General features: G+C 44.3%; 1 protein-coding gene across 6 annotated transcripts in view; it reads left to right on the plus strand.

Moving 5' to 3' along the window:
• The window catches only part of ERBIN (erbb2 interacting protein), a 232,946-nt gene that overhangs the window by 109,598 nt on the left and 110,400 nt on the right, over nt 1-12,948 (plus strand). The gene's annotated exons all lie outside the window — the stretch shown is intronic.

The following is a 12,948-nucleotide window of genomic DNA, read 5'->3' on the forward strand; positions in this document are numbered from 1 at the left end:
AATGTCCAACCTACATCTCCCTTGCTGCAGTTTAAGCCCATTGCTTCTTGTTCTATCATTAGAGGCTAAGGTGAACAAGTTTTCTCCCTCCTCCTGATGACACTCTTTTAGATACCTGAAAACTGCTATCATGTCCCCTCTCAGTCTTCTCTTTTCCAAACTAAATAAACCCAATTCTTTCAGCCTTCCTTCATCGGTCATGTTCTCAAGACCTTTAATCATTCTTGTTGCTCTTCTCTGGACCCTCTCCAATTTCTCCACATCTTTCTTGAAATGCGGTGCCCAGAACTGGACACAATACTCCAGTTGAGGCCTAACCAGCGCAGAGTAAAGCGGAAGAATGACTTCTCGTGTCTTGTTTACAACACACCTGTTAATGCATCCCAGAATCACGTTTGCTTTTTTTGCAACAGTATCACACTGTTGACTCATATTTAGCTTGTGGTCCACTATGACCCCTAGATCTCTTTCTGCCATACTCCTTCCTAGACAGTCTCTTCCCATTCTATATGTGTGAAACTGATTGTTCCTTCCTAAGTGGAGCACTTTGCATTTGTCTTTATTGAACTTCATCCTGTTTACCTCAGACCATTTCTCCAATTTGTCCAGATCATTTTGAATTTTGACCCTGTCCTCCAAAGCAGTTTGGTATCGTCTGCAAACTTAATAAGCGTACTTTCTACTCCAACATCTAAGTCGTTGATGAAGATATTGAACAGAGCCTGTCCCAAAACAGACCCCTACGGAACCCCACTTGTTATACCTTTCCAGTAGGATTGGGAGCCATTAATAACTACTCTCAATGTCATTTTTCATATAACTTGTAATGTCAAAATCTTGGCTATCGGATGTGGATCGAAGCTGAGTCCTGGCTTAAAGGGGGCTTGATGACCCTCTGGACTAAACCTTGTTAAGGCTAGAAGCAGCAGTTCATACTATTATCATGCCATAGAATCAGTTCGGAATCAAGGTTGGGAGGCATTTGCATGGCACTGTTATAGCCAATGTCGCAAGATTTTTATATGCCAGGTGCACTAAAGATTTATATGTCCCTTCATGCTTCAACTACTATTCCAGACAACATGTGTCCATGCTGATGACGGGTTCTGCTCAATAACAATCCAAAGCAGTACGGACCGACGCATGTTCATTTTCATCCTCTGAGTCAGATGCCTCCAGCAGAAGGTTGGTTTTCTTTTTTGTTGATTTGGATTCTGTAGTTTCTGCATCAGAGTTTTGGTCTTTTTAGACTTCTGAAAGCATGCTCCACACCTCGTCCTTCTCAGATTTTGGAAGGCACTTCAAATTCTTAAACTGAGTCCAGTGCTGTATCTTTAGAAATTTCACATTGGTAACTTCTTTGTGTTTTTTGTCACATCTGCAATGAAAGTGTTCTTAAAACGAACAACATGTGCTGAGTCATCATCCAAGACTGCTATAACATGAAATATAGGGTAGAAATATAAGGTAAAACAGAGCAGGAGACATACAATTCTCCCCAAAGGAACTCAGTCACAAATTTAATACATTATTTTTTCAGTGAGTGTCATCAGTGGAAGTATGTCCTCTGGAATGGTGCCGAAGCATGAAGGAGTATACAAATGTTTAGCATATCTGGCACATAAATACCTTGTAATGCCAGCTACAAAAGTGCCATGCGAACATCTGTTCTCACTTTCAGGTGACACTGTAAATAAGAAGCAGGCAGCATTATCTCCCGTAAATGTAAACAAACTTTTTTCTCTTAGCAACTGGCTGAACAAGAAGTAGGAATTTAGACTCTAAAGAAGTAGGCTCTAAAGCAGGGGTCGGCAACCTATGGCACGTGTACCAAAGGTGGCACGTGGGCCGATTTTTGATGGCATGCAGCAGCGGGCTGAGCGGCTCAGCCCACTGCTGCTCTGGGGTTCTGGCTGCTGCCCCATTGCCAGGCGGGGTCCCAGCTGCTGGCCCCACTCAGCGCCCGCTGCTGGCCTGGGGACCCCAGGCTGGCAGTGGGCTGAGCTGCTCAGCTCGCTGCCAGCCTGGGGTTCCATTCACTCAGCCGGCAGCGGGCTGAGTGGCTTAGTCCGCTGCCAGTCTGCAGTGCCAGCAGCACTCAGCCTGCTGCCGGTCTGGGGTTCCGGCTGCTGGCCCCACTCAGCCTCCTGGCTGCCTGGGTGAGCAGAACCCCAGGCTGGTAACAGGCTCCCAGCTGGCAGGAGCTGGCGGACAGAACCCCAGACTGGTCCCGCTCAGCCCAGACCGGCAGCAGGCCGAGCAGGGCCTGGAATCATTGTCTGGGGTTCCAGCCACCAGTCCCGCTCAGCCCGCTGCTGGTCTGGGGTCCGGCTGCTGGCCCTGCTCAGTCCGCTGCCGGTCTGGGGTTCTGGTGGCCAGGGCCCCAGACAGGCAGCAGACTGAGTGCTGCCAGCACCCTAGACTGCTCACCGAGGCCAGCTGGAGGCTGAGCGGGGCCAGCAGCTGGGACCCCAACTGGCAAGGGGCCGGCAGCCGGAACCCGGGCCGGCAGCAGGCTGAGTGCTGCTGGCACCCCAGACTGGCAGTGGACTGAGCCACTCAGCTCCACACTGGCCCTGCTCAGCCTGCTGCTGGCCGAGTGAATGGAACCGCAGACCAGCAGCGGGCTGAGCACGGCCAGCGACTGGACCCCAGACTGGCAATGTGCTGAGTGGGGCTGGTGGCTGGAACCTCAGACAAAGATCACACTAAGTAAGTAAGATCTGCATTTTAATTTTTATTTTAAATGAAGCTTCTTAAATATTTTTAAAATATTATTTACTTTAAATACAACAATAGTTTCTTTATATAATGTAGACATAGAGAGACCTTCTACAAACATTAAAATGTATTACTGGCACGTGAAACCTTAAATTACAGTGAACTTGGCACACCACTTCTGAAAGGTTGCGGACCCCTGCTCTGAAGTTTTACATTGTGTTGTTTTTGAGTGCAGTTATGTAACAAAAAAAAATCTACATTTGTACGTTACACTTTCATAATAGAGAATGCACTACAGTACTTGTGTGAATTGAAAAATACTATTTCTTTTATCATTTTTACAGTGCACTCATTTGTAATAAAATAATGTGATCCCTGTATACTTTGTATTCTGTGTTGTAATTGAAATTAATATGTTGGAAAATGTAGAAAAACATCCAAAATATTTAATAAATTACAATTGGTGTTCTATTGTTTAACAGTGCAATTAAAGCTGTGATTAATCACAATTATCTTTTTTAATTGCAATTTAATTTTTTGAGTTAATCTCGTGAGTTAACTCCGGTTGATTAACAGCCCTATTAAAAAGCTTTTCCTAATATTTAACCTAAATCTCTATTCCAGCAGATTAAGCTGAGTACTTCTTGTCCTGTCCTTCAATGGACATGGAGAACAACTGATCACTTTATAACAGTCTTTGACTCATTTGAAGACTGTTATCAGATCTTTTTCTCCTCTACCACTCAAACCCCTCATAATCTTTTTCTCAAAACTAAATGTGCCCAGTTTTCTTTAACCTTTCTTCAAGGTCAGGTGTTCTAAACCTTTTTATCAGGTTCATCCTGCAGATTTTAAGCTTATGAGATTTGTTAAAGGTTTTGAGGTGCAGTAGTACCATTTTCATTCTGTCCTTACTGTAAACGTTTAATGTGAATGATGAAACTGAAGCCAGTGAGCAAATAGAGACTGTCCTCATGTCTCTGATGAAAAGGGCACTTGCCTGCATGACCATGATTTGTACAACTTAATATACATTGGGAATTTCCACAAAAGAGAGAGAGGACACCACGGTTTTATGAAGTGGAAGTGACTTGACTTTTTCTTCTATGGAAAATGGCATTAGAGCTGTAGTTGCCATCTAACTTTTTCATGAGTACTGAGCAGAGCATTTTCTCTGAAGAATGTTAATTACTTGTGTTTCAGCAATAGTAGTGGATAATGTAATGCATGCTGAAAACTTTTTACAAGTCAGTAGGTCATAGTGGTGGGAGACATAGGAGATGGGGCAGTAGAAAGAAGGGTAACACAGAGCTGCTCATCTTAGAACAGACGTGGGCAAACTATGGCCTTGTGGGACTGTCCTGCCCTGGTCCCTGAGCTCCCGGACAGGGAACCTAGTTCCCCGGCCCCTCCTCCACTGTCCCTTCTCCCCTGCAGCCACGCTGCTGAGCGGGCCATGCCCTGGCCCGCTGCTCCCGTTGGGCAGTGTGGGGAGCGCAGCTGGCTCTGGCCGGGTGTCATGTCTGCGAGCTCCTGCTGCTGGTAAGGGGAGTGGGGGCAGTCAGGGAGGAGGGGGGAGGTTGGATGGGGCACGTTGGGAGTGGGAGTCCTGGGGGGTGAGGCTGACAGGGGGCGGGGATGTGAATAGGGATCGGGAGGGCAGTCAGGAGACAGGAAGTTTGGGGGTTGGATAAGGGGGTGGGATCCCGGGGGAGCAGTTAGGGGCGGAGGGTCAGTGGGTGGTCAGAGGACAAGGAGAAGAGGGTGGTTGGAAAGGGGGTGGGGGTTCTGCTGGGGGCAGTCAGGGGGTGGGAAGTGGGAGGGGGCGGATAGGGGATGGGAGCCAGGCTGTTTGGGCAGGCATAGCTTTCCCTAACTGGCCCTCCATACAGTTGCGCAACCCTGATGTGGCCCTCGGGCAAAAAAGTTTGCCCACCCCTGTCTTAGAAGTATCATCATTATCATGTGTAGCTCTCTTCCTAGTATCAGATTTCCATATTGGATAGCAGGATCTTAAGTGATGTTCCTATAGGTCTCTTCCTCTACTTACGCTTTTATGACATGTACACAATAGGATATACCAAGTTTCAGTTTTGCTGACTAAGAAAGACACTATGCAGATTGGTTTTGTTCTTTGTTCTGAGGGCGTTGAACTCTGCTGTGGGCCTTGTGAACAGCAACATAACTGGCATAGCAGAAGATGTAATATTGTAGCAAGGTTTTGTTTCTTCATCACACTCTGATCTGAATTTCTATAATACGTACATGTGTAGAGAACATTGTTGGCCTTTATAGGAGTATTGATTGAATTCCTTCAGGCATAGTAGAAGACAAGTTTGTATGAAATTAGCATCTTGCAGAACTGAGCTCTGGGAAAGAGAGATCTCAAACTTTTTGTGTAAGGACTAGATATACATTAGTATTCTCTCAGGAAATGAAAGAAGTTGTAAATAGAGCCAATTGTTAATGTTCTAGGTGCAACAAAATGTATTATTTCTTGCTTAATATTTTTTTGAGGTTTAAGCTCATCATCGCAATGAAAAATTATGTATGAATGTGTCAAGCTCATCTCCAGAAGAATAATCAAGAGTAGCATTACCCTTGTGTACTATGTTTTGGTACATGCAGCTATTTGAAGGATTGAGTATGATTACAAGTGGAACATGAACCCTCCTTCCCCCTCCCTCCCAACAAAAACATAAGTGGCATATTTTATAATTAAGGATGCAGTTCTGTCACAGAGGTCATGAATTCTGTGGCTTTCCAGGACCTCTGTGACTACTTCTGGGACAGGGTTGGAGCAGCTGCCAGCCCTGGGGCTGCTGGAGCAGTGGCCACCAGAACAGCTGGCTAGCAGTCAGCCCTGAGACTGCCAGAATAGCTGGCTGGTGGCCAGCCCCAGAGCAGCAGTGGTCAGCCCCTGTCGCAGGAGCAGTGGCAGGGCTGCAGCAGCTGCAAGCCCCAGCAGTGCTCTGTTTGCCCTCCCTCCCGTCTGGGATATTTTTAGTAAAAGTCAGGGAAGGGTTGTAGGCTTTCATGAATTTTTGTTTATTGCCCTCAACCTGTCCCTGACTCTTACTAAAAATACCTATGACAGAATCTTAATCTTATTTATAATCCCACTGCATTCAGTTAGTGTTTGTTTCTTTAAAGAGATTTTTTACTTCTGTCTTTCGACTTTTGCTTGCCTGCTGAGACTTTGGACTTTTTTCTTGTGGATGGAGTTACTATTCCTACCTTTTGATTCTGGCAAGATAAAGAATATTGGCTCTATATTTTAATTATATTACTAGTTGTTGGATTACCAGTGATAGGTGCCTGTGGCTGGTACATTTATGTACTACATTTCAGTCTATAACAAATGAGAGCTGTGGCTATCTGAGTTGCTCTTCTTGATACAAGTAAAGTATTTCCACAGATTTCAAGGCACAAGTTTTTTTTCCTGAGACATACACAGCTGCATATTTTGTGACCAACTATATACAAATACTGAGGATTCTTACCAGTAAAGCAACTTTATCAGTTGGCAGCATCTCTCAAGAGCTCAAAACATGAACTGATGGGACATACTGTAGGTATGACTTTGTGCTCTATGGCTAAAGGCAGAGCTAGATTAAGGCATAAATACTATGGATCCATGCCCTGGTCTGTGGCTCATAGAGTCATGTGATTTACATTAGCATTGGTTTTCTTTTTTAAAAAACAAACAACCAACCGTAAATCTCTAGCTCTTTTCATTGTTAAGTAAAACATGAAAATATGATCAGAGTGTAACTGATGCAATGAACCTATCTCAAGTCTGTAATAAGTCTGGAACAATAGCTTTGAAAGGATTGAACAGCCCTATTCATCTCAATAGAGTGTTGACTCCAAGATCTGTTGCACTGGGGGCCCTTGCCAGCACCACTACAACAGAGGATTGTATGCATGGCTGGAGAAAAGTAGGTGGGGCGGGGGAAGGTTCAGTTTTAACTCAAAGTGAACTGAGCATGATTAAGGCGCTTAAGCATGGTAGATGAGATTTTCAAAAGTACTCAGTGTGTACCTGCTCTTCCATTGAGCATGGCTTATCCTCCACCCACCCACCCATGCAGATACAGTCTGGAAGAACACATACACACTCTGCATCCCTCAGAGTGAATTCTAAATTCAGAAGAGATGGCCCTTGCTTCTGCTTCTGGTAGGAAGAAAGGGGTCCTATGCCATTGTCCTCCTCTCTCTGGGAGAGGAGGTGGCCTCCAGCCACTACCACTCCAAGTGGTGTGCTAGGCCATGGTGAGGCTTTGTGTCATGGTTACTTTGGGCCCCAGATTGCCTCAATCCAACCCTAGCTGTGAGAGAGACAAATCTGAAACCCTGAGATGCACTAAAACTACCCCGTTAAAGACAATAGAAATTATTCAGGTGTAACAGAATCCCTATTCCTGGTGGTGTTACATGAGGAAGGGAAAAAATTGACTTTCAACTCTCAGCTTCCATTTGTGGAGTTGGTGATTAGAAAATGAAGTTTAATAACAAGTAGTTCTCAAAGCCAGGAGGATCACCAGTTCTCTGGGGAGATAAGGGGTTACTTTCTGAATACCTAGTGATCAACCTGGAAAGTGGAAAATAACAATTTTTGGAACTCTGGCCACGAGGAAGAGAAGGAAGAGCAGAGATAAAATGAATCATCTTGCTTACTGCCCTTCTTGACCCTCTTCTCTCATCTTTTCTTTCTTCCCTGCCTGTTTGTGTTTATTCTTCTACTTTTCCTTCTTTGTATCCTTCATTTCAGTTTCTGTTTTCTTGCTAGAAGAAGAGATGAAAGAAGGGATAGCAAGAGAAAGGACAGAAGTAACTGCAACTCTATGCTTCTAGCATGTGGGAGGTAAACAGCAGAAGGAAAGCGTGTGGCCTGGAGCTTTGTTACAGTTGATTGATAAATATTGCTTCCTACTTCCTGATGGTTAAAGCCACTGAGACACAGAACAAAGTCATTTAATTCACTTCCAGAAATAGTCTTTAGAATCCATAGTACTTGCAACACAGCAGGCAAAATAGGTTTGTTTTTCATTACTCAAGTCCCTTATTCCCACTTTTATGAAGTTTTATGCTTTGAGTGACAGCTTTTATCTATGTAAAAATACACCTCTACCTTGATATAACTGCTCGGGAGCCAAAAAAATCTTACCGCATTATAGGTGAAACCATGTTATATTGAACTTAATTTGATCCTCCAGAGCGCGCAGCCTGCCTCCTGCCCCCGGAGCGCTGCTTTACCGTGTTATAGCCGAATTCGTGTTGTATCAGGTGGTGTTATATCGGGGTAGAGGTGTACTGAATGAGACTGGTAGACGTCTTTTAACAGGTAACATGGTGTAAGTCTGGAGGCATTAACTGCTGATCAACTTCAGTGTCAGACTTCTACTATATGAGTTGTTTTTCATATTGTTTTGTTTTAATATGAATTTACCTGTAAGAGTTCTTCTGTTCTTTATTTGTAACTGAATGTAAAGCCAGATCCTCGGCTGGCATATCTCACTGTAGCACCATTAAAGTTTATGTACACCAGCTGAAAATCTTGTCTGTGGTGTATATACACAAAATCCAGACTATAGCCCTGTAGCCAGTAAATTTTACCGCACAGCAAACATTTTTCTCTTCCAGTCAGCTCTAAATATGTTTTCTCCTTTGATTACTTTACAGAGCCACACTTTGATGGAAAAAGGAGTCTTGTTCTCACAGATAAGAAATAACATAGTCTTCACTAAGCAAATAAATTGTGTAAAACACACAAGGGATAAGATTAGTGACAGTGGTGCTTTTAATGCCTCTTGCCAAATGCATAATCAAACATAAGGCTACTGCAGAGCCTTCTGTTTTATATATAAAGCGCAGTGGATTAACATTTCTATATTTGGATACTTGATATCTGCTTGGCTGTTCTTGAGAGCAAATTTATGTTGATACTTTACTCTTCCTTAGCAGATGTTACTATTTATGCAATTTATTTGTTTTTTATAGGTGTTCATCACCAGTTTCATATGAAAGTTTAACAAGTCTTTTGTGATATTTTCCTTAATACAAGCAGTGTACTCTAATATTAACATGCAATTCAGCTGATGCTGTTCATGTTTGATGCAGAAGAGTGGCAATATGGTTAAAGTATTAATATAATAGGTTTTCTATCTTTGTACTTTTGTATGGCCATATGTGGCTTTTCTTAACATTTTTGTGACTGTTAACTATCAGATATGACTTAATGAACCATTAATAACTTAGTTGTCAATCTCAACTATGTATATTTTTAACTTAGTTCTGCCAATATTTGTTTAAAGATTTGGGTCAGATCCTGCTCTCATTTACACTGGATTAAATCCGGAGAAATTTCAGTTTGCTCTGGATTTTCACCAGTTTAACAAAGGATGCAGTCTGGCTGAGTGTTTTTCAGATTCACCTTTGTATGTTCTGTTTCCTGATCAGGATACCAGTAGTGTACCAAGCACAGCTTTTATTTCCCTAATTGAAAGACTTGAGAATTTACACTAGAAAGAAACAGCACTGTGTCTTTGCAGAATTTGGTATGTGATTTGCAAACAAAATGGATCACTTATTCCCAAAAAGATATAGGACCTGATTTTCTCCTTTGGAAGAGAGGAGGGGATGCCAGCTGTGGCTCCCTGATTCTGAGAGCCAGTTTGCTCAAGACCTGCTGAGGATTAGAGTAGCTGAAGAGTTGCTCTAACTTCTGTCCAATAGGGAACCTGTGCCATCAGAGAATATGTGTGATGGAGAAGCCATGCTCCCTCCTTACAGCTGATACAACTGCTGTGCAGGTGTGAAAGGATGAGGCTGGCACCAGGAGTTGCATCAGTCTTCTTTATAGCAGTGAGAAGGCCTTCTGCACCAGGAGAATTCCTGACTGGCTTTTTTATGGCCAAAGTCTGTCCCTTTTGAGGAACTTGAGTGCTGCAAAGGGCCTGGATCTCAGTTGATTATGTGGCCAGACTCCAGGGTGATTAGAAGAGCACATCTAGGTGCACTGCGCATCAGAGAGGCTTTAAAAACCAGTTTCATGACTGGCCAGGCTATGGTGTGACAGTTGTGTGTTTCTCCTTGATGCAAAACCGCCTCCTTCATTGAATTTACTTCCCTGTAAGCCAATTCCTCTCCCCCCTTCAACTATAGCTGGCAAAGGAAATAAAGTCCCTATTTTTTTAAATCCATGCATTCTTTGATTAAGAAAAAAGTGAGATCACTGACAAGGTAGTCCGGGTGGGTTTGGGGAGAAGGGAAGGACAAGGCCACACTGCTTATTGTAGCTACACTACAAATCAGAACTGTTTGAATTACAGCCTTCCGTTGCTTGGGCCATCCTCTGGAGTAGTGTGGCTGGGTGCCCAGAACCTCCTCCCCCACGTTCTCGGGTGTCTGAATGAGGAGGATATGGAACTTGGGGAGGAGGACAGGCGGTTATACAATGGATGCAGCAGTGGTCTGTACTCTTGTTACCTTTCCTGCAGCTCCACCATACACGTGATCATGTCCGTTTGGTCCCCCATTAGCCTCAGTATCTCCTCCTGTGTGTTCTGATCATGCTCACTGTATGCTTTCCTGGCTTCTGTGACTGAATGCCTCCATGCATTCAGCTGTGCCCTATCAGTGCAGGAAGACTGCATGAGCTCGGAAAACATATCATCCCGAGTGCATTTTTTTCGCCTTCTTATCTGTGATAACCTCAGGGACGGAGATGATATGGGGATCATAGAAACGTTTGCACCTGTAAGGGGAATAAAAAGGGAGTGTAAAATTTAAGAAGATACATTTCCGAGAACAAAAGGGAGACTCTTTCACAGTGAATCAAGGAATTCACAGCAGACAGCACATGTGCTTTAGGTACAAGGTCATATTTTGCCCTTTATATTGAGTGCCTACTGGTATGGTAACACATCACACATGGCTGGGTAACAGAATTCGGTTTCCAGGCAGCCATGGTAAGCCAAAAGGTACGCAGGGTTGGCTTCTTCCACCTTCATAACATGTGGGAATGGTTTCAAACTTCAGCACCCTCCTTTCTCGTAGCAAGCAATGCTGGTTGGTTTTGCCATTTAAAAGGAGGGGGTTGCAGTTTTGGGTTGGAGGTGCAGCACACACCTCCCCCCACCACGTGGCTATTCTCCGGGATGATCCCTTTTAGCCAAGTGCAAACAGCCCAGCATGAACAGGGTCCTTTTACTGTTCCCTTGCAAAAAATTCCCCTATTTCAACCAGATGACAGTGAATGATATCACTGTCCTGAAGCTGACACAGAAAGATAAAGACTGAATGTTGCATGAATGCAACCAAAACCCAGGACCATTCGCTGCCATGCTTTGTGCTGCAATGATTCCAGACTACTTGCTACTGGCTTGTCATGGTAAGGTGTCCTACTGTGGAGGACAAAAAAAGACAGCCCTCCCCAGAAACCTTCTGCAGAGGCTTTCAGAGTACCTCCAAGAGAGCTTCATGGAGATGTCCCTGGAGGATTCCCGCTCCATCCCCAGACACGTTAACAGACTTTTCCAGTAGCTGTACTGGCTGTTAATGCATCCCAATTCTTCAGGGCAAATCAAACATTAAACACAATTTGTAGCAGCAAATCAAACATTAAATACAACCCCTGTAGTATAGTTACAAATGTGCACTCACCAGAGGTGCCTTCTCCGCCTTCAGGGTCTGGGAACCCACCTTGGGAGGGTATTGGCTCCAGGGTGATGAAAAGGTCCTGGCTGCTAGGGAGAACGGATTCTCTGCTTGCCTGCTGCGAATTCTCCTCCTCCTCATCCATAAAATCCTCCTCCATGTTGCGTGGGACTCCCCCTTGCAGGTGTCCACGAACAGTGGTGGGGTACTGATGGAGTCCCCCCCCAGAATGCCGTACAGCTGGTCATAGAAGTGGCATGTATGGGGCTCTAACCTGGAGTGACCCTTTGTCTCCTTTGTCTTTTGGTAGGCTTGCCTGAGCTCCTTAACTTTCACGCGGCACTGTTGTGTGTCCCTGGTGTAGCCTCTCTCCACCATGCCCTGTGCAATTTTGGCATATATATTAGCATTTCTTCTTTTTGATCGAAGTTCTGCCTCCACAGATTCTCCCCATACACCAGTCCAATCCAGTGTCTCCCGTTCGCTCCATGCTGGAGCTCGTTTGCGATTCTGAGACTGTATGGTCAGCTGAGTTTGCCACGCTGACCAAACAGGAAATGAAATTCAGAAGTTCCTAGGGCTTTTCCTGTTTACCTGGCTAGTGCATCAGAGTTGAAAGTGCTGTCCAGAGCAGTCACATTGGAGCATGCTGGGATAGGTCACAGAGGCCAGTACCGTCGAATTGCACTACACTGGGTCTGCACTACCCCAAGTTTGAACCAAGAAGGTCTATTTTAGTGCTACTCCCCTTGCCGGGGAGGAGTACAGCAGTCAATTTTGAATCCTTTAGGTCGACAGAACAGGGTTGGTTGTGTAGCCGCATTGCTTATAAAATCGACCTAATGTAGCTAAAGTTGACCTAACCTCATACTGTAGAACAGGGCTCAGTTATTACCATCTTTACTACCATCTGTCATCTCAGGTAGGGTTTGGGATTCAGCTGGACAGGTAGTTGGGGTGATATATGGGTCCCTCTCTTTCTGGCCCATTCTTGGCTAGAAAATCACTCAGGAATCAGGTTGATGAAAGTCTTGGGACCTGAGAAATGGTGTGTGTAGCAGCCGCGATGGTGAAGCTCACTCCAGCAGCCTCCACCTGTTTTTCCAATCTGTTCTTGTTGGTCTTTCATTGTTCACTCATACTTTCACTGTTCACTCATACTTTCACCCCAAAAGGGAGCTGTGGGTGGAATAGCCTATCCCTTCATTATTTTGTCCACCAATTAGGCCTATTGTCTAATATTCCATTTTTGTTTCTTTAACTTCTGGTTCCACATCTCCTGTTTTTAACAAGCATAATTTCAACACAGTCCTTGAATCATGTCAACTTGGACTTTTTGTTTAGACTAATTTGGTTATTCTGTCTCTTTTTCATACCTTTACTCATCAATATTTGGTTTCAGAGTAGCAGCCATGTTAGTCTTTAAGGTGCCACAAGTATTCCTGTTCTTTTTGCGGATACAGGCTAACAAATTTATTTGAGCATAAGCTTTTGTGGGCTACAGCCCACTTCATCGGATGCATAGACTGGAACATACAGCAAGATATCGTCTCAATATCTTGCTGT

Source organism: Gopherus flavomarginatus, chromosome 3, assembly GCF_025201925.1.
Source record: "Gopherus flavomarginatus isolate rGopFla2 chromosome 3, rGopFla2.mat.asm, whole genome shotgun sequence".
Taxonomy (NCBI): Eukaryota; Metazoa; Chordata; order Testudines; family Testudinidae; genus Gopherus; species Gopherus flavomarginatus.